The following is a 23,780-nucleotide window of genomic DNA, read 5'->3' on the forward strand; positions in this document are numbered from 1 at the left end:
TCTCTCTCTCTAGCTCTTTCTTCGACCACATGAATGTGGCGCAGAAATGTTTGAACTCATTGAAGTTAATTTAAATCAATTTCAGTGGCCGGGCGCGCGCTTTCGTGACTCTCCGACGCGCGGGAGTTCTTTGGCGCGGTGCGTACGAGACGACGTATCAGCCAGAAGCGCGCGCGTAGCAGGCGTTGCGTTGGCAGAATTGGTTCTGCGTAGCAAAGACGAACGCATCGACATCACACGGTTGGGGTTGGAAAAGTCTTGTAATATAGCAAGTTACAACTTGTAACGTCTATGTTTACGGAGATCAACCGTTTTCATAAACCTTTTAAAGCTCGGATTAGTTTGCAATAGTTTCTAAGTGTCATTTGTAACAAAGCCGTTTATCAATCAGTTCTAGACAATATACGAAAAAACAATGCTTCAAAATGCTCTCATCTCTAAAACAATGTCGATTCATTTTGTTTTAGAGAAAATGGTAAGTAAGTTCCGTCATGATAGTTGATATTGCAAACTAACCAAAAATTCTGCTATTATTTTGGTAATTCAATTTAAAAACGTTTTTGTTCATCATATTAAAATATATATACAGCTTCTGATGAGCGCATTTAAATGATTAGACATTATCAATCCAACACCCCATAATTCAATTGCACCAAACAAATCAGCACAGACGAAGAAAAATACAGAAAAAAAACCCAAACAACAAGCCAAATAAAAAAAAGCACCCAAAATCACACGAGAGAACCCAAAACAAACCAACGATTAATTATAATTTACCGTGCGCGGCTACTGGCACACTTAACTCCTTTATTAATGAGGCGTCATTAAGCTGGTGCTCTCGCACAGCATGAATGGGATTAAATAGCTCAACCAAACTGCTACACACACAAACGTAGACTCTATGGACTTGAACGCACAGCGTGAAATTCTTCAATTTCCATTCCATTCCATTCTCGAGCGCGCGCGCGCTCGGTCTCCTTCTGTTTTCCATTCTTTAGCCCACGCACTCGCGGGAAAGGAGAGCGAAGTTTCTGTTTAGATTGTCAACGCAGCGAAACAGATGCAAGTAGAGTGTGATGCTGGATTCAAACGGATCATAGACAATTTAAAGTTCGTTTTTCGTGCTGTTCTACAGATCACATTGAGTTTAGCTGAGTGTAACATCTATTTATCTGTGGGAACTACCTCCAAGAATAAAATTGTAATTTATTATGCTCGGCCTAGAACACACGCATTGCCATTCATGGTGGTATTTTGACCCCTTTTTGAGAATTAGACCAGCTACTGTAATTTATGAGAACAGAGGTTTTATTTAATCTAATTAGATTAATTACTCACGAACAGTAAATTTCATTTTAAATTACATCCTTTTGTGTGATAAATCTTTTTAAAGAATTCTGCTATCACAGCCATGTCAAATATGCATGTAATTCTCAAAATTATAAAACAAAAGTTTAAGTTGAGAAACCATTAAAAAAACACAAGTTTAAATTTCCTATTTTTTTGTATTTTGCCGGGGTATTTCTAAGAGTGTATCAATATTACAGTCGTGCCTCGGTTTAGCACCGCATATGGGGGATGCAAAACCGAGGCGTGCATAACCGAGGCACAGAGCTTATGGGATTTTGGCTATATGGGAGACATTGGCTTTAATCGTATGAAAAATCATGCAAACATCAAACAATTATAGTGTTTTGATGATGTCAGTTATCCATTAAAACTATTATTTCATGAAAGTTTTCACAAAAATACGTATTTTTCCTGTATTTCGTAAATGCATATTTTTTTCTCTAAAGCAACCAACAATATATTGTTATTGCAATATGGGTATCAAATGATCAGGTTTTTTTCATACATTTTGGATGTAATAATAACATTTTTAGAAAATACTCAAAATTTTCACAAAACTACGTTTTTTTTTCGAAAAAATATTCAAAATTTCAATTTTTACAATATGGGTATCAAACGATCGGGATTTTTTCAAACATTTCGAATGTAATAACAACATTTTTAGAAAATACTCCAAATTTTCACAAAACTACGTATTTTCGAAAAAAAATGCTCAAAATTACAATTTTTACAATATGGATATCAAACGATCGGGATTTTTTCATACATTTCGTATGTAATAACAACATTTTTAGAAAATTCTCCAAATTTTCACAAAACTACGTATTTTCGAAAAAAAATACTCAAAATTTCAATTTTTATAATATGGGTATCAAACGATCAGGATTTTTTCATACATTTCGAATGTAATAACAACATTTTTTGAAAATACTCAAAATTTGCACAAAACTACGTATTTTCGAAAAAAATACTCAAAATTTCAATTTTTATAATATGGGTATCAAACGATCAGGATTTTTCATACATTTCGAATGTAATAACAACATTTTTTGAAAATACTCAAAATTTGCACAAAACTACGTATTTTCGAAAAAATCCTCAAAATTTCCGTTTTTACAATGTGGGTATCAAACGATCGGAGTATTCTGAGTTTTTTTTTCGAAAATACGTAGTTTTGTGAAAATATGGAGTATTTTCAAAAAATGTTGTTATTACATTTGAAATGTATGAAAAAATCCCGATCGTTTGATACCCATATTGTGAAAACGGAAATTTTCAGTATTTTTTTCGATAATACGTAGTTTTGTGAAAATTTGGAGTATTTTCAAAAAATATTGTTATTACATTCGAAATGTACGTAAAAATCCCGATCGTTTGATACCCACATTGAAAAAACGGAAATTTTGAGTATTTTTTTCGAAAATACGTAGTTTTGTGAAAATTTTAAATATTTTCAAAAAATGTTGTTATTACATTCGAAATGTATGAAAAAATCCCGATCGTTTGATACCCACATTGTAAAAACGGAAATTTTGAGTATTTTTTTTTCGAAAATACGTAGTTTTGTGAAAATTTTAAATATTTTCAAAAAATGTTATTATTACATTCGAAATGTATGAAAAAATCCCGATCGTTTGATACCCACATTGTAAAAACGGAAATTTTGAGTATTTTTTTTTCAAAAAACGTAGTTTTGTGAAAATTTTAAAAATTTTCAAAAAATGTTGTTATTACATTCGAAATGTATGAAAAAATCCCGATCATTTGATACCCACATTGTAAAAACGGAAATTTTGAGTATTTTTTTCGAAAATACGTAGTTTTGCAAGGGGAAAACCACTCTCATCAAAGAGCCCTGGGCACCATCGGGCACGTTCTCGGGCACTTTCGGGCACCTTTGGGCACCTTCGGGCTCATATGGGCAAGTGTTCGGGCACATTTCTTTCAATGTGAAAATCCAAATCAAAATATCAAAGTTTTCAGGATTCTGTCCAAAACATTTTAAGTTTTCAGAAGTACTTTTCCTGGGTGCAAGCGCATTTGTTCATTTAAATGAGTTGTGTTCTAAACCATTGTATTTTTTCGTAAAATCATTATGTTAACATTGTTTAGATCATGTGTGTGTAATGAAAACATGGAAAATATTTATTCCATGCTGAGGAAAATCTTACAACAAATCTTCAAGATGAATTACTAATCTGGGCATTCTTATTCAAGATCAATTATGGAAACAAATTTTATGTATGTTCAAAGGAAAGTAATTTTAAACTATGACTTTATAATTATTTAACCCGCATATCTTTTCTAGATGCAGGAAAACAGCTCGGTCCTGAGGATCAATTGAAGCTAAATTTCCATATTTCTGAACTCGGCTTCGGAAGAGCTTCATTTTGAAATATGACTTTTTATTTGTACATGAATAAAATTAATGGCAAATTTCTGATGTAGTTTTTGTGGGAAAAATTAAAAGATTACGAACGAGGTTAGAGGTCTAGAAATTGTTTATGTCTCGTTACACCCTGTTGCGTTGCGAAAGCCTGTTAATTGGAACGGATTTCCGTTTCGGATTAGTGAAAATTAGAGAATTCATCATTAAACCATTATTAAAACAAGTTTTCTTTTATTTTCCATAAAATTTTATTGAATTGATAAATATCGATAGGTGATCATTTCGTCGAAATACCCAATAAACAGGGCGTATTTTTGGCCACATGGAACAACTCTTGAACCAGCCAGGGTCATCGCCGAGTTATTTGTAAACAGGATGAGCTGGGTGCTTGGCTGATCGGGACCTAAGAGGAACCTAGGGCGGGACCGGAATTACTTCCTTCGGGGGATTCGTTTCCTAGCTTCGAATATAATTACAAACTTTTCCAGTAAGTTTATTCCACGGTTTATTCCAAGTGTGTTTGGTTTTACGAGATTTATTCTATCTTTTTTCCTGAAAGGGCAAAGTACCTTATTAAATAACATTCTATAGTTTATTTAATGCTTCTTACCAACAAAGAAATGAACAAATTCCGCAGCACTAGAACTATAACGTCCAGAATAAAAAACATGAAATTGATTTACTCGTTTACGCTGACAGGATTGTAAAACTATAAACAAATATTGTAACACGGTTGCTATGCACCGTCTTGTTTTTTTCTTGGCTTCAGGGCTCTATCGGGCACCTTCGGGCACATTTGGGCAACTTTAGGGCACAGCCTACTCGAGGGCAATGAGCAGAGTGGTTTTCCCCTTGTAGTTTTGTGAAAATTTTGAGTATTTTCAAAAAATGTTGTTATTACATTCGAAATGTATGTCAAAATCCCGATCGTTTAATACCCATATTGTAAAAATTTAAATTTTGAGTATTTTTTCGAAAAATACGTAGTTTTGTGAAAATTTTGAGTATTTTCTAAAAATGTTATTATTACATCCAAAATGTATGAAAAAACCTGATCATTTGATACCCATATTGCAATAACAATATATGGTTGCTTTAGAGAAAAAAATATGCATTTTAGAAATACAAGAAAAACACGTATTTTTGTGAAAACTTTCATGAAATAATAATTTTAATGGATAACTGACATCATCCCGATTCCAAAACACTATAATTGTTTGATGTTTGCATGATTTTTCATACGATTAAAGCCAATGTCTCCCATATAGCCAAAAACCCAGAAGCTCTGTGCTTCAGTTAAGCACTGGGCCGTGCTTAACCGAGGCAGCTGAACGGTGCAAAACCGGGGCAGTGCAAAACCGAGGCGTGCAAAACCGAGGCATGACTGTATACAAAGTTGTAGAGCAGACCCCGGAGCAGACCATTAAAAAAAATATGTATAAACATAATTGGCTTGCTCGTAAAAATGTTTTAAAAGATCCATACACAAAAATACAAAGATAAAAAAAAAAATTTAAAATAAAAATCAAATACTGACAAATTGGTGGCTTTTGAGAACCTGGAGTTGAAGTCAAGAAATTTTAATCTGTTCATGGAGTCGATGCGGTTGTATCCATCCAGAAGTTGTCTTAATTGTATGATTTCGTTTGAAAACCTACTGGTTTAGTGAAAAATCTTCTCTGTTTGTTGGATCAGCTTTGCTAGAATTAGCAATGTTTTTTTTCGCTGGACCAGTAAGAGCTGCAGGATTCCAAAATCAGCCAGGGAATTTATCTGCGACAACGCAGAATGACACTCTCGCCGCAGTTCGTCGTCGTCCGTAAAAATGAAAAATATCTTCTAACCGATCGATAATTGAAAACACTATTGATTATAAAACAGCTCATTTACCAGTAATAAAAAAGTTATGCTTGTGCTTGAACAGCCTCCTACTTTGTAGATGTAAACAAAGTGGGGTCATTCGAAAATCACGTTACGCATTCTCTCTATTCATCACCCAGGTACTATACCTACTTTTTTAAAGAACTTTGTTCAATCAGTTAAGGTTAGCAAATTGTCAATCAGGGTCTGTTATTTAAGCACTTCAAGATAGACCAATTCAACTAAAATGTTAGTAAATTCAACAAAAGTTACGTAATTAACTGATTTCATGTAAGGTTGTTTGGATTGTCAGTATGAACCTGATATACGAAACATTTGTTCTACGAAAAACTTTACTACTCTGGTTTCAATTTTAGTATTTTAATTTGCATTTATCATGTCTAGAGTATGTTTAAAAGACCTATTTTTGTTTGTTTATGATAGTATTTGGCTTAGTCAACCATCTCTCATCTCACCAGCCACTTTTTAAAATATTTGCTTATTTTTCACAATTTCACATTTTTTTCACATTTAAATTGTGAAGAAATGCAATCAAAAATTACTGAATGCCTATTTTTGCATAAAATATAGGAAATGTTAGTAAAAAGGTGCAGATGGTTATGTTAGGGGAGAGTGGGAAGACTTGCTCCCCGGGGACACTTGATCCCAAGCCTGAATCTCGTCAGCATGTGGGTAAAACAATTAGCTTTGTTCTAGAAAGTTGTGCGAAATTAAGTAAAACTCATTGTAGAAAACAAAGAGAAAAAATAAAAAAATGTTTAGATTGAGTTACACACATTTTTCTAAAACGAGCTGCAAAAAACTTCCAAGAGATCTTTTTTTCTTTGTTTTGATATGTATAGAAAACACTCAAAAAATATTCAAAAAAATATTTTTATACATGAATTGTTTGATAAACTTATTAACTCCAAAACCCTTACGCATTTGATGTAAAATTTATCGTCATACTATTTTTACAATCCATTGTTAAAAAAAGTGTGCTTAGGGAGACTTGATCCCTGCATTTTATAGTCACTGGAATCAGCCTCATGTTTGATTATTTGGGCTGGGTTTTCATACATAGTTTCCTTTACATAGTTGTGCATTACTTACTGCAGTTAGAACCTTTTTCAAAAGTTTTGTAAACACAAATTTCTATAGCTTTTGTAAACATGCTTGATTTTGGTCTAAAAAATAATATTTTAAGTTTTTAAATATTTTACAAACTAAACTTGTAATATCTTGAACACAAACGTACAGGTTTTATGTGAAATTGCTGTAACTTATAGAAAATTAAAAGTTTGGATGAATAAGAAACATTTTGCTTAAGATTTCTTCAAAATGTTGAATGGGGGATCAAGGTACCCCTAACATTTTTAAAATGCCGGTTTAAAATATTTTTTAAAAACGCTTGGCACGATTCGAAGAGTTCATCTGATGAAATACCCTTATTAGGCAAACATAGATGAATGTTTAAGCTTTCAATTCATGCAAAAGTTTATAGTTTTGTGAGAAATTGACAGAGTTATGTGCGATACAAAAAAGGGGATCAAATCTCCCCACTCTCCCCTACACATGACCAATATGACAAAAACTTTGCACAAAACTCTTTGAAATTTATTCGATGTTTACTTTTGAATCAATAATGTTTTGTTGATTTAATAATATTTTTTTTTCATTTTTATTTTTCAGGCATTGGATTCCATTGTGGAAATATAAATTTTATGGTTCGGTGAATGTCCCCGGAGGAACCTCCCAGAGAGCACTGACCGCTCCAGGTTGTGGCCACTACCATCGAAATGACCATTTTTATGTCCAGTATCAAAACCAAATCAAAATTTTGATACCCATATATATTGCCCAAAAATTTATGTTTCGGTAAATGTCCCCGGGAACCTACCAGAAGGCACCGGCCGTTATATACTGTGGCCAATATCTTACCCACCCTACTGCCTGAAATCTTTTCAGTTTGTCGGTTCCACCAAGGCAAAAGCTGGATAACGGTAAGGGACCATCCATAAACCACGTGGACACTTTTTTGGAAACCTCAACCCCGCGCTTAACCAATCTGTGATTTTTTTCTTTTTCATCTAAACTTTTGAGTACTTTAACAAAGTTTTATCAACTTTATGAGGTAGTCTACTTGTACTTTAAGGCTTCTCCTTTCGTTTGGTGGGTAGAACATACCGATTGCTTTAAAGGGATGGAAGATAACGTCATGATTCGAATTCCCGGACGCTTCGAAACCCGGACACTTCATCTTGTTTTATCAATTATTTGGATATAAGTTCGCATTATGTAAGTCAAAACTGTGTTATTTGATGAATTCCAACATCAACTTTTATTTAAAGTTTGTTTGAACGCTGTAGTTAGTGCCACAATAATTAAATACAATAAAATTATAAGTTTACCAAAAATGCGAAACATTTCACTTGAAATATTTCATAGGCGTTCGAAGCACCGGGAAGGCAAAGCAGAAATTTATGGTTTCGATTTTCTTAAATTCTAGCAAATTTTTATATAAACTATCGATTGCTTTGATGTTAACAGATTATTTGAGACCTAAATAATGCCTTTCACTAACATTTCAGTCCAAATTTGTGCGATTCATAAGTAAAATCGAGTGTCCGGAATTCGAAGCAAAAGTGCCCGGATTTCGAATCAGCTTTCATCAGTGTCCGGGATTCGAAGCACAACAAGTCATTTTAATTTTAAAATTCTGATGAAAAATTGATGGAAAATACATATTTTGCATGCTTTTTCTTGAAATTGACTGTTTATACTACATCCTGATGATATTTCTACATTTCCAACTTATTACATGATTTTTTGCCAGCTATAACAAAAATGATAAGCTACTAAGTGTCCGGATTTCGAATCATGACGTTATAAGCATTTAAAGGACTACACAATTTCGTTACCCTTTCGCTTCGCGAAATTTTAGATTTACACCCGTAGACAGTGCTCTTGGGACAAAGTTCTTTGTCAAAAAACACAGCCAAGTTGACTCCTGATTTTTAATAAATTAGCAAAGTCACATGAAACAAGTCCAAATTCCAGCCCTAAGATTTTCTAAAACTTTAAGAATTCTTCTTTTGAATGCTTTTGAAGATCAAAAATTTGGTTGCAAATTGATTTTTGACGATTTTTTGGATCGAAGCCCGCCTAGAGGCTGAGTTGGGTTGTAGAGCGTCAATTGAGTTTTGATGATCTTTAAGTGGCCCAAGCGGAACCAGTTGTTTTAACTGGCGTCAGCAACTCTATTCACCCTTTAGATGCACACATCCTGTAACAAATCACAACAACGACGGATTTTCTACAACAAAACACTAGAAAAACTCCTTACCACGTTCCAAGAAAAGAAAAAGGGGCGCAACACACGAATTCCCACGCGTAAATCACGATTTGTCAACCGTCATGTTTACGTGTTACGCCCTCCACCATGGGTTAGTTGTCACAGGGCAGGGCAGAGGGTGCATCAACGTCCATGACCACGATGCGTGGCCCCGGTGTGACAAAGTGACATTCGATCATCGTCGAACCGCTTCGGTGTCCGTTCCGTGCACCGTCCTTAAGCTTCTTGACACGTCATAAATCTCCATTAGGGTGATATTAATTTTTATTAAGCCACAATTCTCTCGCCCCGCAATCAATGCTAATGATGTATGGAGAGTGCGGGAGTCTCGCTGCTGATGCGTTTGAGCTATTCTGACGTTGTAGTTTGCTACAAACGATACCAAATGGTCCCTGGGTGAAGAACCCTCCTCAAATTCGCGTCCCCAGAGTGTGTTCTTCAGCTTGGGTGAGGTGCCCTTGGCTGCGGACCCAACTGACACACTCGAATTGATATTCTCGGCCTGGCGTTTGGATGCAAAATAATCGTAAAATTGCCATAAACTGCCATTATAAACAGTATTATTGCCGGGATTAATGGTTGTAGAGCGTGGGAAATTACGCCCTAGGGGAGGATCCAGTACAGGTTGGAGACTTAATCGGCGTAGTTGTCAATTGCCGAACGAACTCATTCATTGATATTGATAAAGATCTTACAATTTTGAGGACATCCAATATGGTTATCTATTAGAGTGTAACAAAAATGACTTTTTGGCGGGCATTCAGGGGTTTGTTCAGGTGGGCATACTGAGCCTAAATCCCAAATATGAGCTTGATTGGAAGTAACAGGAGCTGGCGCTCCGCCCTTCAATTTTAAATGGGATTTAACCCGTAAAAAAAGAATTTTTCAAAAATGTCACTTTTTGAGGCATATTGGCCACCAATGCGTTTACCAAAAACATCACTGGCGTGTAGGCCAGTGTTGATTTTCTCAACCATGCTAATTTCTCATCAAAGTGTAACAAAGAAAACAAAGTGCTGTCACATACACGTATGTTTGGCAACAAAAAAAAAAGATCACGGTGTGACTGTATCGGCCGGGCTGGCACCGGAGGTCCACTCCGGGACGCGATCCCACTACTGCTTACCGCGGAGACTTTTAGCTGCTGGTTTTCACCCCTCGCTCGGTTCATCTCTCTTTAGCCAACCTGAATGCATCGGGCTCCCCCATTGCACCCATATTGACGGTCAGCTTAGTGCGGACGTCCCGTCAACATGGACCTGACCGGCACACAGTGGACCCCAACCTCAAGCCAGTCCGTAATCCGACTCGTGAGTAGCTCACGTTACAGGAGGCGCCACGCTCCCAGTCGAAGGCGGGGCTGGCGATGCTTGAACAGCTGAGAAATATCTCAGCTTTATCGACGCTCAAACTTGTTTATTAAAAGGTACTATTTTTAGCTGCACTCAAAATCGTCATTTTCGGTTAAATAAAAGCCTAATCCAAGAAAGGAAGCAAGTAAAACAATGTTCAATGGTACTAATTACAAATCCAACCAATTTATCCACACCATTGAATCAAAAGGTAGGTTCAACGGTACCGAACTTCCGGGTTAGAATCTCCAACCCGTCCAAGTAGCCGTTTGAAATACGCTGTCCAATCCGCACCCATTGTCCAACAATCAACAATATATTTATTACCGAACAGGAAAAGGAAGAGGAAGAGTAGGCGCGTTACCTCTAATACCCTGAGGGTGGTCGAAGCAGTTGAAAATGTTTGGGAAGTGTTTGAAAACGTGCTTCAAGTGCCACGGCTTTCAAGTCTTTGTGCGGGCATTAGAAGTTGGAAGCTTCGATCGCGATTAAAACGAAAGGTTTTCTTGTTCTTGGACGTTGCCACTTTCCTTCATTTTATTTAATTAATGTGTTTTGAATATATTGCTAAATGTTCGTCACAAAACGAGAAAGATGGCGAAGAATCGATGACGGTGTTGGGCAGAACATCCAACTAACCCGTTGAGGTTTGATGCGCGGTTACGGGCTGGAAGTAGCCGTCAACGCCTACTGTTTAGTATTCTATTTTGAAAAGAGTTTGCTGCTTCCTGTGTTGGATTTTGTTGCTTTTCTGAAAGTCAATGCCCACCAAGATCATCAAAAGTTTTCTGTGTTTGATCAAGATCCCGTGGGAAATACAGTTGCATCTTATGAATCTTTTTTTAAACTTTCTTGATTTCGCGGAACTGATGTTAATGCCCAGTGTCTATATTTTTCAAAGTTTGTTTTTTTGTAATTGACCATTCACTTATTTTTTTCATATTTTAAATAAATACTAAGCTAAAATGTTTGCAGTAAGACAATCAAAGATTGTTGGAAAAAATGTAAGCCCCCTGATTTTTCAACGAATTCCTATGAGAGGTCAGTTATATTGTAAGTTTTTGTAGTTGCTTTATTAATAAAATTACGCGAGCAGGTTCAACAACCCTTCGCTGTCTTCTTTAATTGCAAACAAATATTGATGGGGCTCGCGCGCGGGACAAATTCTCTGCCTTTCCGCTTTATTTAATAAAAATTTACGACAATTCTACGGAAACGGCATGCTCACGTAACCGCAAATGACGTTGCACTTCACCCCATAACTGTAATATGTAAAAATGTATATGAGCATAATTTGGAAGATTGAATGTAAAATATTATGAAAAAAACTTATTAATATTGTTTTACATAATATATTGGGAGGAGACCATTATTCTACTTGTTTGAAAAATATTATTCGACATTTTGGAATGGTATTCCATGAATATCAACCTGCACCGCACGAAGTGTAGGAGAGAATATCATTCATAAAGGCATTAAAGTCATGTGAATTTACTACGGCTGATGCGATTAAGTGCGTATACCAGTTGGTGCAGCTTCTGCAAAGGTTTAAGTAGATTTAGCAACTAAGTGAAATGTGCAAGAATTCTCACTTCCTTTACTGTTACAGTTGGCGCATTTTGCATTAAAACTATTCAACTACAGTGAACCCCCAGTCTTATGATACTTTTTGCTTATGGAAGAGATTCAAGAAAGAACAACATAATTTCAAAAAGTATCAAATTACCGTAGTTTACTGATTTAAGTGACCGCGCTTAGTTCACACCCTGTCGCTCGCTAAGCTTGCACTAAGTTAGATCCGACAGATCCACTGATTAATTGTGGCACATTTACGCGAAGGGGAAAGGAAACTTTGCTACATTTTCAAACCGCGGAAAGAATCTTCCTGTGTTGGCCCACGAGTGTCTCAAAACGGACGCAGAAACATGCTAAATTTAGTGACTTCTTAAAGTGGGACGCGCGACTTAACTGGCCGGCGGTAGCAAAACAGAGTTGAGGCCGGTAGTGTGTTTGAATTTCCAAAAATGACAAAATATGTGTCATCCTGTTATTTGGTAAACAGTAAAAAAACATGGTAGTGTTACATCTGGAAAGGGGAATTTGTAATTTTACCACTTTCTGGTGTAATGTCACTTTTTCAGTCTAAAATGAGGTAAAATTACATCCTAAAAGAGGTTTTATTCAACCTTGCAAAATTACACCTTTCAAATTTACACAATTTTTTACTGTGTAGCAAACTCGCATTCCGAGCCACCGTTAGAAGAAATGTTGGCCTATTTCTGGTTTTTCCCATGAATAATGAGCAATTATTAGTTACTAATCGAGCTTCAGTAGTTAATATCTTAAAAATAAGTGTATCAAATTAATCAAATATCATTAATACACTCAACCCCCCGTAGTTAGTAACTTTTTCGTTTGACACTTTTTTTTGTTTGTACCCCGTTGGTTGGTCAAAGTCAAACTAAAAAGTGACGAACTGTCACTTTTTACACGGCGCTCACGCACACTATCAAAACAAACGTTTGGTAGTGTGTGTGATCTCCGTGTAAAAGGGGTGTCAAACTAAAACGTGGCCTCGTTTGTTTGACAACAGTTGTAGTCAAACAATCGGGGTTTGAGCGTACAGGCCTGCCCAATGTCCGGCCCGCGGGTCAGATCCGGCCCGTGAAGCCATTTAATCCGACCCACGACGGCATTTCAAAATAGTTTTATAACTGGCCCTTAGAGCGGTTAATGAAATAATCGATAAATACATTTAATAGATAACATTAAGTTGTTGTTTTGTTTTGCTTTAGCAATATTTTTGTTTCAAATTCAGACATTCTTTATGTTTGAATTTATCATTTCTATATTGATTTTTTTCAGAATCAATTATTAAACTGGAAAATGAAGCAAAAAGCTTAATTATCAATTCCGTAAAAATGTGAAATAAACCAAACAACTTGAATTGTTGTACAGAATGACTCTAATATTGAATTTCTTACAGTTATAAACTTTGCAAAATATTTGCAACGTCCTAATTCTAAAATGTATTTTGATTGTAATGATAATTTTATAATGCATCATTGATTTTTGCCTTCCTCACTGAGGAAGGGCTATAAAATCACTGGAAAATGAACGTTTGAAATAGAGTTATCTACATGAGCATGTATTGCGTGTACGTATACGAAAAAGATTGAGGTTAAATTTTGTGCGGCCAACAAAATCAAATGGTGCGCTAGTGTGTGTACGCTAAAAGTCATAAAGCTCTATTGATCTCCTAGACTCACTCACTCAGACACTTATCGACTCAGAATAAAATTCTGAACAAATGTCTGGGCGTGTGTGGAGATGTTGATCAAAAATATGCACTTGATGTGGTCCACTCGGTTCACTTTCAGGTCCTACAGCTTGGTATTGAAAATTGTACTGTTTCATTTAGGTAGTCGTGATTTTCAACATAACCTCAAATTGCCGGGTCTGATCGCCAAGAAAAAGCTATGTAGTGATTTTTTATTCATAGCTTATTTTTATTATGACCTCTTAGGTGCTGCGATCAAGTTAGGGACCATCCATGAACCATGTGAACACTTAAGGAGTGGGACGGGGATTTACTCTAGACATGAGAGGAAGTCACCAACCACCTTAAGGTGGATTAAGAAACGTTTTTTTTTTATATTTTGTTTTGTTGAGAATATTAAACTTTGAAAAGCTTGCTACAATCATTTGTATTTAATTAAAATCGACAAAACAATTGCAATACAATTTAAAACATAAATCAATCCAAAATAAAATTGAATGAAATAAACATATTTTTTAAAGTCATCTTTGTTTTTCTTTTTTATAGTCCAGATAAAAGTTCCTAGTTAGTTTATTTGTTTATTTTGAAAGGATCCGATGAAAACAATGTTATGAACAAAAATTGTTTGTAGTTTCAACTTTTATCAACCATTAGTTCCGGCCCGCCACTCTTCAGAAAAATCATATCTGGCGCGCAGGGCACATCAAAATCAAATTTGTTTGTTAAATCTGTCAGTTCATATGTCAAAAATACGAAAGGAGGTCAACAATCCCAACTTTTGCGTTACGTAATTAAAGAACGCTCCCATAGTAACAATTTTCGTGTTGCAACCTGAGTCGGGCGGAGAAGAATACACCTAGTTGTCAGTGTCAGCCACTTGCGAACTGTCAGTGAGAGCCGCCTTCATTTTTTGTTACTGTTTTTATTTGGTTAGAGCAGTATTGTATTTGATGGACAATAAATTTGAAAAAGTATTTTAATTTGTAAATGTATTTTTGGACTGAGACCGTTCATTAAATGCAAAAGAGGCCAAAAATATGTAATAAACGTTTATTTATTTTTTGCTAATTTTTATTAAAATTCTGTTTAAAATGTGTTTTCATGAGATATACTTCCTTATGACCATAAATCAAACAATGTTATGTTATACATACATGTGCTTAAACTAAGACTTATTAAGTTGGTAGTAGTAGTAGTCAATGTGTTAAAATATATAAATCGTTCAGTAGAACCCGAGCTTTGAGGGAAGTGACGCAAATTCTCTGGGCGAAAATGAGAACAAAGAGGGGAAAACGGCGAGCTGGAGGTTAACACGGATAGATAGGAAGCGGAACCGTTTTCGTAAGCCACCGTTTTTTCAAAAAATCACTCTGCAAAACCGGCATCTTGGAAGAATGATTACGTCACAGCGAATTCACTTAACTTCCTCCACAGCTCGGGTTTTGAATTTTATTGCAACCAGAATGGAAAAGATGGAAAACAAAGTTCGGCAGTACCGGCGTTCACACCGACGTAGTTCCTCCGCTGTCGGGCGTGGTTCCGGATTAAAAACAGAAGAATCGCTCTCAAGAAGCAGGAAGCAGCAAAGAAAATACTAACCCCCCCCCCCACACGCCTGTGGAGTCACGAAGGAACAAGGCAAGGCGGTACTCTACAGTTCGGCTGAGCTGAGGAGGTTCTTCAACGAGTTCAGCATCCAGTTGAAACTCAGCAAGACCCACTCAGATCAATTAAAAGGGATAGGTTTCATGTTGCTGTCATTTGTTTGAAAAAATATTATCATTATTTTAAATGTAACTTTCATGATTCCCGGTCCAAACCTGGTCTCAGCACGGAAGAGGACCTTAAAAAATATGTTATGAATGAAAAAAAAAAATTTCAGAGAAAGTTGCATCACCTGAGTCATGCACGATCTTGAGCACTGTTTTGAAATGTGCTGCAAGAAAATTTGAATTGTCAAGAAAGGCAGATGACGACTGACTGGAAATTTATATGCGAAGAGAAATTATCTTGCACAAAAAACAAAAACAACAACTAGAAAATGAATAAGAATAAGAAGTCCTCTTCGCTTCTCCCTCCCAGGTTGCAACTTGCGACCACCACCACCAATGCAACTGCCAACGATGTTACCTACGTTTACATTACTTTGCATCAGTTTTGTTTCTGTCGGAGTGGAAAAGGCTGGCTGCAGATCGTTGCAGCAAAATTGTCCGAACTAGCCAATTTTTGAAGAAAACTGTTCAATTTAGTCGAAAAGAAGTGTTTGCTAAGCATATTTTGAGTGCTTTGCGCTAAGAAAAATGTTCCCCGGTTTTATTAGCGTGGTGACACTCCGGAAAGAAGAGAGATTACGGTAAGTTTTCGAAAATCAATGAAAATTGTCCTTTTTGCAAAGCAATTTAAGCAAACCCATGTAATTGGGCCAATGTGAGTTTGTAAACAAAGAGTGTATCCTACTCACTTCAATTTCCTGCAATTTAAGCAAACGTCAAAACGTAAAAAGTTAATTTGAAGAACTTTTCCCCCCCTCAAGATTTCAAACCAAAATCTTTCCCGCCAAAATATCATCCCGATTCACGCTCCCTTTCAAAAGAACGATTTATTTAATTTTCATCCATTTACTTCTCTCAACGTGTTCATGCGCTCGTTCTCCCGATTTCTATTTTTAGGGGAGGACTTTTTCTCTCTCTATCTCTGGGTGTCTTGTTTGGCTTGTTCATTCCTCTTTTAAGGTGCTTTTATTCATTCTTATATTTATTAACATCTGTTGTAAAGACGGTAGAAACGAATAGCGTTTAAATTCTTTGTAGTCATCAGCCCGGCTAGCTCAGTCGGTAGAGCATGAGACTCTTAATCTCAGGGTCGTGGGTTCGAGCCCCACGTTGGGCGGAGATCTTTTTAGCTTGTGCTTTTTTCGCTTTTTTGGAAATTTAATAAACGTTACAAGGGTTATCTTTTATGTTTGGAAGGTTACGGATCCTGCCTTATTTTCTTTTAATTTTTTCTTAGTTTTTCACTATTTGAACAATTTATTTGGTTTTTTGTTCATCTTGCTTTTTTTTAACTATGCTATGTAGTCCTCGATATCTGGTGAAAACGCCATGTAGTAACTGTAATTAAACGTCAATGTGCTGATATGCCAACATCAGGTGCTCGATGGAATTACATGCTTTTCCCCTATGTAAGTTAACTTTTCTACCCCAAATATCGCCTTTTATTGGACATATTTTCCTACAGTACCAATGGGAAATGAGAAAATAATTATCGGGTACGTGTAAACTAAAAAAAACTACGCTGCATCGGCCGGGAATCGAACCCGGGCCGCCCGCGTGGCAGGCGAGCATTCTACCACTGAACCACCGATGCTTGAGAATAATATTAGAAATTTAAAAAATCGTGGAAATTGTTAGAATAAAGTCGAAATGGAGGTCAAATCTCTTTTGTTCAGTTACTGTCTGGACCCGGTGCCTGCAGTTATATGGTTACAAATATGATAATTAATATTGTTAGCTGATATAACAAAATCCACACCTTTGAGCCCTGTTGAAAAAAATGTTACGGCGCAGTTTTACAACAAGGCACTTGATCCTGAAAGCTGAATGTGGCGGCTATAGTTTTTCAATTTATTTTGAAATGATTTTGCGTTTGCGGACAAGAAAATACGTAGTTGTTTTTGAAACAAAACAGATACAAATTATTATTAATGAAATATTAGTGAATTTTGACTAAAAATATAACTAAATATAACTATAATTCGTTCCTACACTATATTACATATTGAAACAAAATAAAACAGTGGTTTTCAGTCTGACCTTACCCCCCTCCCTCTCGTTCAGAAAACCACATGATTTGTGGATGCCCAAGAAAAAATTAGATGCATCGGCCGGGAATCGAACCCGGGCCGCCCGCGTGGCAGGCGAGCATTCTACCACTGAACCACCGATGCTTGTAAATATTAATCAAAAATAAAAAATCGGCCGAATTTAAGAGTTTTAGTATTATTTTATTTCGCCAAACTTTACCTCCAAAAAATACAGTTTCAAATTTAATGTGTTTTATTAGAAATCAACAGCTTTGCACCAGATTTCTTTGCAGATCTTTGAATAACAGGCTTTAGACAGGTTCGGACTAGCGAGTTTGTACTGTATTTTTTATAATTTTTATTTTATAAGAATTTTATTTTTGAATTCTCAACCAGTGCTTAGACTTTAGATTCTAGGCCAATTTACTATCTATTTATTTTTGCCGTCAGCCTGTTTGTTCAGGTTTAGAAGGTAATGTAGAAGTGAAATTTAGCCAATTTGAACCACTCTTTATAGACTTTCCTATAAAACATATGTACACATCATTCCAATGCATCTTCTCTGAAAATATTTATTAGAAATTGTTGATTCCATGCACTAGTGACCGATTCTTCGGCTCCTTTTCAAAAAATTCCCAAGTTTTTTTCAGCGTTTTGGCTGTAGTGGCACAATTAAAGAAAAAACCCCCCAATGTTATTACATATTTGAAAAGATAATTGATTTTCCAACATAGAAATGACATGCATAATGAACCATATTATACCTGTGCTTCTCCTGAAATGAAAATGTAGCGTGACGGGACAACATCCTAAAACTGGAATTTTAAAAGGCACACAAAAAAAAATCGACACAGTTTTGCCAGATTGATTTTTTAAAACTTTTGCTCTTCTACACATTATCACAAATTGAAAAACGAATCTTTTGCTCCTTGAACTGAAAGATTTGGTTGAGATTTAAGTTTTTGCCAGCCATTTCTTTTCGTGACGGGACAACGAAAGGAGCAGATTTATGAAAAAAAAAACTCCTCTCCCATTCAATGACAGACCTTATTTGGTCAATATTTTTGGCATTTCAGATAAGAAAACGCATTGCAATTATTAGATCATAATTAAAATGAAATTTTTCATATAAAAAATCACATCACAAAATTGAAAAAAGTGACATTTTGGTGTAGCTTCGCTAAGAATCGGTCTAGTAATGCCAACCCTGAGTGATGAGTAGTCAGTATCTTCGTTCTACGAATACCGTGTTATGAAAAGGCTGGATTTGTTTAACTCCCTGACAACTAAACAGATAATAAGTACAAGTTTCAACTTCAGACATTTAAAAAACAAAAAAATCAAAATATAATCTGGCTCCAGAGAGGATCGAACTCACGACCTTCGCGTTATTAGCACGACGCTCTAACCAACTGAGCTATGGGGCCATGTTGTTTAAAACGTGATTAAGAATGCATAATGTTATTCTTTCTTTACATTTAAAGTTGGATACAAGAAGCTAGTTAAACGATCACGAACGTAAGATGTGGAACATGAAACTAGGTTCATTTTGAGAGAGAGAGAATCGAGAAGCTTCATGCGCTTGCGCGTACTGACTTGTAAGTTTTCTCTCTTATTCACTAATACGTATATACTTATAAGGTATGAATGAACTGAACATCGTGCATATGAAAACGATTTTCCAGCAACGTTATCGACTGGGAGCGTGGCATCTCCTGTAACGTGAGCTACTCACGAGTCGGATCACGGACTGGCTTGAGGTTGGGGTCCACTGTGTGCCGGTCAGGTCCATGTTGACGGGACGTCCGCACTAAGCTGACCGTCAATATGGGTGCAATGGGGGAGCCCGATGCATTCAGGTTGGCTAAAGAGAGATGAACCGAGCGAGGGGTGAAAACCAGCAGCTAAAAGTCTCCGCGGTAAGCAGTAGTGGGATCGCGTCCCGGAGTGGACCTCCGGTGCCAGCCCGGCCGATACAGTCACACCGTGATCTTTTTGCCGAAAACTTATTTTTTTTTGTTCTAGGTTTTAAAATATAAATATCGCAATAAACATCCTGTTAAGTTTTAAAATTCAATTGTTTTAAGTAGACAAATTAAAATATCTGGCAACTGTCTTATGATTTTGTCACATTATATGCACAAAAAAAAAAAATCATGATAATATCATGGGGTACATCTTTTATGTCAGAAAAACGGTGTCATTTTACATCTAAAAACTAACTTAATCCACCTATGTGGTTGGAGCCTTCCTCACAACAATGGCTGTACACAAGTTTCATCTATTTTTTAGATCCGGCTTCCAAAAAGTACATCGATATCACTTAAGTGGCCATATCTCGAGACAGGGTTGCCAGATCTTCAATGTTTTGGACTCGTTGGAAAGGTTTTTTGATAAGCTAACCAACGATGGGTCAGATGATCGATCCGGACAAAGTTTACATACATTTAAGTGAGATCCGGCTTCAGAAAAGTACATAAATGTCACTTAAGTGGCCATATCTCGAGACAGGGTTGCCAGATCTTCAATGTTTTGGACTCGTTGGAAAGGTCTTTTGATAACCTAACCAACAATAGGTCGGATGGTGGATCCGGACATAGTTTACATACATTTAAGTGAGATCCGGCTTCAAAAAAGTACATCAATATCACTTAAGGGGCCATATCTCGAGACAGGGTTGCCAAATCTTCAATGTTTTGGACTCGTTGGAAAAGTCTTTTGATAACCTAACCAACACTAAGTCGGATGGTGGATCCGGACATAGTTTACATACATTTAAGTGAGATCCGGCTTCAAAAAAGTACATCAATATCACTTAAGAGGCCATATCTCGAGACAGGGTTGCCAGATCTTCAATGTTTTAGACTCGTTGGAAAGGTCTTTTGATAACCTAACCAACGATGGGTCGGATGATCGATCCGGACAAAGTTTGCATACATTTAAGTGAGATCCGGATTCTGAAAAGTACATAAATGTCACTTAAGTGGCCATATCTCGAGACAGGGTTGCCAGATCTTCAATGTTTTGGACTCGTTGGAAAGGTCTTTTGATAACCTAACCAACGATGGTTCGGATGATGGACCCGGACATAGTTTACATACAGTTAAGTGAGATCCAAATATATGTGAAAACACATTTTTATACATAACTTTTGAACTACTTATCGAAACTTCAATCTGTATAAAACTCGATCTATGGGACCCTAAACCAAGTCGAATGCAACAAGTTCGGGTCAAATCGGTTCAGCCAGTGCCGAGAAACATGAGCTAGTTTGTTGGTCACATACATACATACACACACACATACACACAGACATTTGTTCAGTTTTCGATTCTGAGTCGATATGTATACATGAAGGTGGGTCTCAACGTTTTTATACGAAGTTCATTTTTAGAGCAGGATTATAGCCTTACCTCAGTGAGGAAGGCAAAATGTGTAATTTTACCGCTTTTCTGGTGTAATGTCACTTTTTCAGTCTAAATTGAGGTAAAATTAAATCATAAAAGAGGTAATATTCAACCATCCAAAATCACAGATTCCAAATTTACATTATTTTTAACTGTGTGATTTATGGATCTGTTGTTGGTCAAATTTAATTTGTTTCCACTAACGTGAAAGTTTTTGCCATGTGTCAACAAGTGTGCGATCACATCAATCTGTTCCTCGGGTGTCTTGCACTGCCTCAAGCAATTCTGTATTCTCGATAAATGGTCCACTCGCTGTACAGCTTCCGTTCACCGGCGCCGGCGCTTTTTTCAAGGATGCAGCCGATATAATTTTTATTATAAAATTCTGATTGGTCGTAAATCCAGAATCGATTTTTCGATGCCTCGATAATCCGAAGTGAAGTTTTGCCAAAGTCTCTGGATAATCGAGTATGGACTGTACTCAAAAAATGATATTCTGATGATCTCGTCATAAACTGTCGACGCTGAAATGCTTTCTAAGAAACTTTTTAAAATTTAATGTTGCAATTTTTATTGAAAATTATTTTTGAATCATCAAAAAACGTTGTAGCAGAAATCGACAAAAAATAAAAATTAAACTGCACATGAAGCGTTGTGAGGTTTAAATGCCAAAGAGCAAAAAGTCATCTGGCTCCAGAGAGGATCGAACTCACGACCTTCGCGTTATTAGCACGACGCTCTAACCAACTGAGCTATGGGGCCTTGTTGAAAATCTTTGGTAATCATTTCCGCTCAGAACATTTTCCCAAACAACCTTAACCTTAAGTTTGCTGCCTGCAACGTACGCTACCAGGCGTTCATGCTTCGAAGAAGGTGAAACGAGCCTTTTCCTATTCATACAAATTCTGTCAGTCCTAGCAAACTGCTTTGCTGTGCAACACCGATCGCATAACTTTCGCGTCGGGTAAAGTAGTTGACCCTGGACCGAAGCCACCCCTTTTACGGTGGGTACTTTTTTGCTTGGGGTGAACTGTACAGCAAGTGAGTCGATGTCGGTCTTGTAGTTTTTCAGTTTAGAAAATCCGTCCAGCGTATAAGAATAGAGTCTTTTCAATTAAAGAGTCTAGTTGGAGTGGGAAGTTGCTTCGTCACCGGATGAGAACCCTCGATTTATGGGCTCTTGTTAAGATTTTTACTGTTGACGACGATATCCGATTCGATGGGGATCTGGAGATGGGCGGTTTGCATAAAATGTGAATCGATTAAAATATCGATACTTTATCGCATAAGAGTCTCATCATGCAAAAGTATTAGTGCTGAAAATAATGCCCACATTGTTCAGCCAAAACGGTACATTAAACGTTTAGACCTTATACTTTATTATATAACAATCTAACTCAAAATAAAAAAGAAACCTGGCTCCAGAGAGGATCGAACTCACGACCTTCGCGTTATTAGCACGACGCTCTAACCAGCTGAGCTATGGGGCCGATATAAATTTGTTAAAAATGGCACATGGAAAACAGTGCGGATAGACATGAAATGATACTACAGCCCAGACTTAAGAGTGAAAACAGTGAAAAAAATGATCCCGATAACTCAATTAGTTAGTTAGATATGTTTTCTTTTTGCGATGGTAAAAAACTGAACGAGATTGTATTGTAATTATTAGCTTATTGTTAAATTTTAATATTTGCTTAGTACCATTTAATATTACATATTTTCAAATGATTTTATTAGTATTTAGTAAAAATTGACTGAAGGGTTACAAACTTCGTTCAACACTTGAAAAAATGTAAATTTAACAAAAACCATGCAAACTATCCAAGTAAGCAAATAACCAAAATATTAAACTTGAAACAATCAAAAACAAAAAAATATTTCGTTTTATTTAATTTTTAGGCTAAATTATGGAGATGTTATTGTTTTTTTCTTCACATGTTCGATAGACATGATTTTCTGATCACAAAATAAGATATTTTTACAGAACTTATTATTAAAATGAACTCCGTTTTGTTACTCCCACCTGCCTTTACCCGGAGCAAATAGAGTTCATCAAATTCCACCATATTTTGGGAAAGATATCATTTATTTAGAAATTGCGAGAGTTGTATCGTTTTAATAACCCCAACTGACGGTACCTTCTTCCTTCCACAGCCTACGCTACAAATACACCTGGAGAACACCAAACGCCACGGAAACCCAAATCGACCACGTTCTCATCGATGGTCGGCACTTCTCGGACGTGATCGCCGTCAGAACCTTCCATGTCGCGTGAATATCGACTCGGACCACTCTACCTGGTGGTGGCAATACTTCGCCAACGCCTGTCCGAAGTCAACAAGATCCGGTACCGCTGCTCGCAGTGGTATAATCAGGAGCAACTCTAAGATCACGAGGCCGCTACCTAGTATTCGCGGGAACCATAAGCCCGTATGCAGGTCTGCTGAAGTGGTATGGAAGCAACCATCAACGTCGAGCGCCATTGGGTACGTGGACCGCAAACCCATCTCATCCCGGGTTAGAAACAGTGCCTGGAAGCTATAGCGTGCCAGTGACATGGAACAGCTGAATCGCTCTAGTTCGGAATGACAAGCGTACAAAAATATTCAAGTATATTTCGGAGGAGTAAACCAAAAATCTGGGCAGCAAAAAAGATCACGGTGTGACTGTATCGGCCGGGCTGGCACCGGAGGTCCACTCCGGGACGCGATCCCACTACTGCTTACCGCGGAGACTTTTAGCTGCTGGTTTTCACCCCTCGCTCGGTTCATCTCTCTTTAGCCAACCTGAATGCATCGGGCTCCCCCATTGCACCCATATTGACGGTCAGCTTAGTGCGGACGTCCCGTCAACATGGACCTGACCGGCACACAGTGGACCCCAACCTCAAGCCAGTCCGTAATCCGACTCGTGAGTAGCTCACGTTACAGGAGGCGCCACGCTCCCAGTCGAAAATGGGCGTCGCAGCTGGCAATCAGCTGA

General features: G+C 37.0%; 1 long non-coding RNA gene and 6 other non-coding genes across 7 annotated transcripts; 1 reads left to right on the forward strand and 6 right to left on the reverse strand.

Annotated features, from left to right (window-relative positions):
- Window positions 1–3,973: 3,973 nt before the first annotated feature.
- On the reverse strand, window positions 3,974–4,588 carry LOC119765389. The gene is made up of 2 exons (XR_005276691.1): window positions 4,350–4,588; window positions 3,974–4,291 (listed from the first exon to the last, which is right to left on the reverse strand). It is a non-coding gene; the product is annotated as an uncharacterized LOC119765389 (long non-coding RNA).
- An 11,814-nt stretch (window positions 4,589–16,402) lies between these two features.
- On the forward strand, window positions 16,403–16,475 carry Trnak-cuu. Its single transcript has one exon. It is a non-coding gene; the product is annotated as a tRNA-Lys (tRNA).
- A 406-nt stretch (window positions 16,476–16,881) lies between these two features.
- Trnag-gcc lies at window positions 16,882–16,952 on the reverse strand. The gene has a single exon. It is a non-coding gene; the product is annotated as a tRNA-Gly (tRNA).
- Window positions 16,953–17,461: 509 nt separating this feature from the next.
- Window positions 17,462–17,532, reverse strand: Trnag-gcc. The gene has a single exon. It is a non-coding gene; the product is annotated as a tRNA-Gly (tRNA).
- A 1,209-nt stretch (window positions 17,533–18,741) lies between these two features.
- Window positions 18,742–18,815, reverse strand: Trnai-aau. Its single transcript has one exon. It is a non-coding gene; the product is annotated as a tRNA-Ile (tRNA).
- A 2,668-nt stretch (window positions 18,816–21,483) lies between these two features.
- Window positions 21,484–21,557, reverse strand: Trnai-aau. Its single transcript has one exon. It is a non-coding gene; the product is annotated as a tRNA-Ile (tRNA).
- Window positions 21,558–22,211: 654 nt separating this feature from the next.
- Window positions 22,212–22,285, reverse strand: Trnai-aau. The gene has a single exon. It is a non-coding gene; the product is annotated as a tRNA-Ile (tRNA).
- Between the last annotated feature and the right edge of the window lie 1,495 nt (window positions 22,286–23,780).

Source organism: Culex quinquefasciatus, chromosome 1 (genome assembly GCF_015732765.1).
Source record: "Culex quinquefasciatus strain JHB chromosome 1, VPISU_Cqui_1.0_pri_paternal, whole genome shotgun sequence".
NCBI classification, from domain to species: Eukaryota; Metazoa; Arthropoda; class Insecta; order Diptera; family Culicidae; genus Culex; species Culex quinquefasciatus.